The sequence below is a fragment of the Euprymna scolopes genome, chromosome 23 (assembly GCF_053919585.1).
Source record: "Euprymna scolopes isolate OS-2025 chromosome 23, ASM5391958v1, whole genome shotgun sequence".
Lineage (NCBI taxonomy): Eukaryota > Metazoa > Mollusca > Cephalopoda > Sepiida > Sepiolidae > Euprymna > Euprymna scolopes.
Window position 1 is genome coordinate 106,978,640 of NC_136504.1, and position 6,000 is coordinate 106,984,639.

Below are 6,000 nucleotides of genomic sequence, written 5' to 3' on the forward strand. Positions count from 1 at the left end.
ACTGTCTGCAACCTTACGAATGGTTACAGTACAAAAAAAAAAAATTGGAACCATTTGATGAGAATACACACCTTTTTTTATCTCCTATAATACTAGTGGGGAGTACCCGGCGTTGCCCGGGTGGAGGATACTGGCACAAGGATGAAGCGATGTTAAGAATGGCTTCCACATGGTTAAAATAAAAAAAAAAAAAAAGGTGGAGAGGTGGGTAATTAGTTTTCCACGCTAACAATTAGACCAAAGAGGATAGCGAATACAATGAGTTGGTAATTATGTTTTGGCTGGGTTGGAGGATTAGCACAAGAACGAAATAAAAAATAAAATAAAAAATAGAGAGGTAGGATTGAATGCGAAAACGTAGGGTAATTAGTCTTCCTTGCTAACCATTAGGTCAAAGAGAATAGTGAATTCAATGAGTTTTGCCAGAGATGAATTAAAAAATTTTGAAAAATTAAAATTAAGACGTGGGATCAGACGCAAAAACGTAGGGTATTTAATCTTCCTTGCTAACCATTAGGCCAAGAGGATAGTGAATTCAATGTGTTGATAATTAACTTTAGAATTATATATATATATATATATATATATATATATATTTTTTTGTTTTGTTTAACGGCATATCAACCCTTTGTGGGTTATTTAATGCCGAATCCAGTTATTTTGGGAATAGTATTCGATGTTGTATCCAGTTATTTTATGAGATTTTTATTCTTCAAGCTCCTTGTATTTTCAATCGTTAGTTCGTACCTTTTGGTTTGGTTGTTTTTTAGTGGATTTTGTCATTTTTGTTCTCTGCCTTGCAGAATATGATTGGGTTTTGCAATGGGAGGGGGAAAAGGGTTACAGTATTATTAAGTCTTGTATTATGAATGTAGTTATATTGTTGATAGTGTTTTATATTCAAATTGTCATCATTCTTAAGGAAGGTTTCTTGGAGATAAATAACCAAAGGATTAAATTTGGTTTGCAACAATAAAATTTCATTGTAATTTGCCTTCAATCCACGGCAATTCCATTGGATTTTCTTGTAATTCATGAGGATTTTTTTTGGCTTGAGGAGTAACTTCAGTTTCCATGTCTTCTATAATTCCATAAATCTATTTGTAGTAGTAGTAGTAGTAGTGACTTTTGTTTGTGGTAATTTCTTTATATTATTTTGTTTTTTGGTAGATGTATTTTTTGTTTGTTTTTCAAGTGTTTTTTTTTTTTTTTTCACCACGAGGAAGACGTATTGGTGACCCGTGTGGTCTTTCTTTTAACTGATTTTGTTTTTCCTTAGTTTCGTCTTTTTCAGCATCTGCACGACGTACTGGTGACGTTTGTGGTCTTTCTTTTGATCGACTTTGTTTTCTTGAATGTTCTGATTTTGCTTGAGAATTTGTTTTATTGGTAACATTAATTGATGATTTAATGGGATGATTAATTTTTGATGATGTTTGGTTTGATTTCATTTATAAATTTGGGCCAATCGTTTGGTCCCAATTGTAACAATTTGTTTATTAGTATTTCGTATTTGTAGTCTTGATTAGTGATGTTGGATGATATACAACTTGAGAGTACGTCTTTTCCTTCATGTAACCATCTATTTTCCTGGCTGCGAGGAAGATGTTTCTGGTATGTTTTATTCACACGACTTCCTTTTCTTTCTTCCAGATTCTGCATGCTCTAGCATAAGCAGAATGGTTTTCTCCACAATTTGCACATTTGCAATCAAGATTGCAGTCATTGACAGTGTGGTCTGGATCTTTCTGGCCACATCTGCCGCACACTGCTCGTCCCCTACATGCATCCTCATGGTGCCCAAACTTCTAGCATTTAAAGCACCGAAGTGGGTTTGGTATAAAGGGGTTAACTTTTTCAACGTTGAACCCAATTTTGATTTCTTTTGGGATAGTGGGTCTATTGAACTGCATAATGTAAGTGTTCATATGTATAGTCTGATTCTCTTTTTTTATTGTAATTCTTTTAACGTTTATTACTCCTTGGTTTTTAAATAAGTCTCCTGTGCGTCATGAGTAAGTTGCTAGAATCTGTGTTAAATACAGAAGTAATCAAACATCTCAACAAAAATAACCTTCTTAGTGACACTCAATATGGTTTCCGTTCTGCTAGATCTACAGCAGATGTCCTTACAGTTATATCGCATAGGATTAGCAAATCTCTCGACGGTGGCAATCTTTCTAGGGCAATTGCTCTTGACATATCTAAAGCCTTTGATAGGGTATGGCATAAAGGTTTACTTCATAAGATCGCTAGCTATGGTATAGCTGGAAAAGTCTTCTCAATTATTAAATCATTTCTTTCTGATAGGTTCATAAGAGTAGTAGTTGAGGGGCAAAAATCAGAAGCTCACAGTATTAATGCCGGTGTCCCTCAGGGATCCATCCTGGGCCCAACTCTTTTCCTGATCTACATTAATGATCTTCCAAATCATATCCTTACATCATTTGTAGACATTTATGCTGACGACACTACCATTTATGGTAGCACATCTAAGACAGTAAACGACCAAGTTCTCTCCAATTCTCTCTCCTCTGATCTTAAGCACGTAGTACAATGGGGAAAGGAGTGGCTGGTTACTTTTAATGCATCTAAAACCAAGCTTCTCTCTTTACATCAACATTCTAATTCACATTTGTCATCAATTGAAATGAATGGCTCTCGTCTTCAGGAGGCCTCAAGTTTTGACAAGCTTCTGGGCTTGACCATTACTCCTGATCTTAAATGGAACACGTATATCAAATCTGTTGCCAAGGCTGCTGGAAAAATGGTGGGATCTTTCTATCGATCCAGTAAATATCTCACTGCTGATGCTATTCTCTATCTATATAAGAGCCAGGTACGTCCAAGGATGGAATACTGTTGCCACATCTGGGCAGGAGCTGCTAGAAAGGACTTGTCCTGCCTTGATAGAGTTCAAAATAGACTCCATAGCCTCGTAGGAGATGTCCTTTTCTCCTCCTTGCAACCTCTATCTCACAGAAGAGATGTTGCGAGTTTGTCTCTGATGTATCGTTATTTTTATGGAAAGTGTTCAACTGAGCTTCAATCTATGGTCCCCCCTCGCCAAACTTTCACAAGAAACACTCGTCTAGCTGTAAACACTATCAATAATTTCCCCCACTCTTTATCTGTGCCTAAACCTAAACGTAGATTCCATGAACAAAGCTCCTTTCTTAGAACTGCACGCCTGTGGAATTGTCTTCCGGTTTCCTGCTTTCCGGCTGACTACAATATGGTTGTGTTCAAGTCTAAAGTAAATAAGTTCTTGATGAGCCGTTCCATATAAGTTATTAAATTTACCAAATTTTCATTACTAATGATTACGATATTGACCAATTTCTACTGTTCACTCTTTAACCCTTATCCTTGAGTGGCCTCTGGGCCTTGATAATGTGGTGATGCCTTTGTAAAAAAAAAAAAAAGTTCTTTTGTTATTTCTTCAGTGATAGGTCTTTCGATTTTCCTACACCTTTGGATATATTCAGATTCTTGTGTGAATAAGTTTTAATATTTATATTGTGGAAAGTTTTCATTCCTAGGAGAAAAGTGGCATGTTTTTCTCTTTCCACTTCCACAAATAGGGTTTTATTTTTTAAAGTTTTTACATTTTTTGGGGTAATATATGCCGATATAATTTTATGTATAATAAACAGGGATAAGTCAGTTATTTTGGTTTCTTCCAATACAATAAATTTTGAGGATGTTTGATGTAGTTCATTATCCGAGTCGACGTGTTGACGCTTGGAGTTTTTATAATTTGCCATATATATATATTTTAAATTCATTGTTTATGCTCCCCACCCACCTCGGAGTCCAATATTGGGGCATGTTAAGGGGGAACCCCATTCGCCTTGTCATGCCAGGGCTACATAAACAGTATACATGTTCCAAATGGGAGCCATGAGCACCCATAATCCTTTAGTTACACAATCCAAGTCATTTGTGGTAACTTCTGGTTTATAATTATAGCAGTCGCCACACATGCGCAGAAATGAACGTTGCTTTTAAACCTGGCCAGGAGTCAGATAAGGTATTTATTTGCTTCCCCACGAAAGCAAATTAGACAAGCTTGTTTTTAATGTGAGGGAAAATCAGTTCCCCTTAAAAGGGGGCACTCTGGCAGTATCCAAATAAACAGTAATTGTCTCAGTATGAAGGGTTTCCCCTATATTGACCAAGGACCAATTACTTAAATGAAGCATCAGAACAGCTGGCCAGAGGCCAGTTAAGCTTCCCGCCATTTACGTTCAAACAGTTTCGCTTTATACGAAAAAGCCAAACACCCAAGACGATGGCACAGTGGGAATTTTGTTTAACTAAAAACAAAGAAAAAGGAAAAAGAGAGATAGTGTTCATTTGCAAATTTGGTAAGTATACAAACTTCTCGCGGAATCTAACCAATGCGAGAACCCCCCGATTTAAAAAGCCTTTAGCGCACATACAAACGCTCGATCCCATTTTGCCTTTTATATATTAGAAGATAAAAGGCAAAAATGTGTGTCTGCCACAAACTTTTCTAAGCCGCATCGGACCGGGTCGAGACCGATACCAACTGAAAGAGCGACATCTCACTCGAATTATATGTGAGAATTAGAAAAAAAAAAAAAAAACGATCAATTATTTCGTATAGAAAGAGAGGGTCGCAAAAAATCATTCTCTTTTAAACGACTCCAAGTACGCATGCACATAAGAATTCTTTATTGAATTGGTTTAACTAAAATAACAACAAAAAAAATTATTTGACTGACAGTATCATGGGGCAGTGGATAAGAAAGCTATGAATATCTTCGGAATACTCGCTAATAGCGAAATTAATAAAATTTCTTAGTTATGTAAGGTTACAGACCATTCTGTTAAGGTCTGCCCCAAATATCAGAACTTGACAGTAAATTTCACAGGGCTAAGGAACTTAAGCTGTGTAGCAAGTGTCTTGGTGGGCACTTTGAAATCAATTGCAAGGGCATTAAGGAATTTCCATACCCATTCTCTTATGCACCCCAATAGTCACAAATCCTTTGTGGGACGTACTTCTTTAACGAGACAGGAAAACTGTATTTTTCCTGTAATTAAAATCTCAAGGAGGTCAAAGCACCACCCTGTCTACTTCTACTCCCTGTTAGATACGGGAAGTCGGAGGTCATTCTTTTCACAGGCAGCTTTAAACCTATTAAGTCTCGGAAAAAAAAAAAAAATTAAATCCAGGAACAGCTGAGATGCCAGTAAACACTCTTATTGGGTCTAATTCTTTGAAACTTCTGGAACCCGAAATCTCCATTAAATTGAGTGTTCCTTCATGTTTAAACGATAATGTTAAAACTTTTTTCTTTTTTTCTAGGGGTTGCTCAATATCCTTCCTACACTACCTCCCCACCCGGGCAACGCCGGGTACACCCGCTAGTTTTATAAAAAGGAATTTTCATTGATTAATCTAAAGGCAATGATATTATTTAATATATCCCCCATTGTTTTCACTGGTCGCCATGTTTGTTTTTGCATGCGCGTACATTTTATCTATATTTTATTTATAATTTCCCTGGCCGACTCCCACCCCAACAAAAATGGTAATCGTGAAGAAAGAGAGAGCCTGTTTCCTCCGTTCGACTATAGGTGGCGTTACTGTCTGTCCACCCAGTTACGGAAGTACAAAATATATATAATGCCACCCTTGAAATAAAAATAAATGTTTTTGTTATATTTTAATTTTAAACATGTTTCTTTTTTTTTTTTGCAAACATATTTAAGTTTTATTTTTCCAAACATTTACGTTTTGATGCTTGTTTATTTTTAAACATTTACGTTTTTTTTTTTTTGCAAGCATAAACGAAATGTTTTTGCTATATTTTTCTTTTAAACATATTTATGGGTACAACCGTTTTTCCGCGAGTATTTTTTACGCTCTTATGATAATAATCAAAAAATCAACGTTTTTTCTTTTATCTTTTTTATGGACCCCCCCCCTTTTTTCTTAATTTTTCTGCACTTATTTTACCTTTTCCG

The 6,000-nt window shown here is 36.0% G+C and overlaps 1 protein-coding gene across 2 annotated transcripts in view; it reads right to left on the reverse strand.

Annotated features, from left to right (window-relative positions):
• Positions 1 to 6,000, reverse strand: part of LOC145246124 (PC-esterase domain-containing protein 1A-like) — a 43,536-nt gene that overhangs the window by 33,913 nt on the left and 3,623 nt on the right. The window lies entirely within an intron of this gene.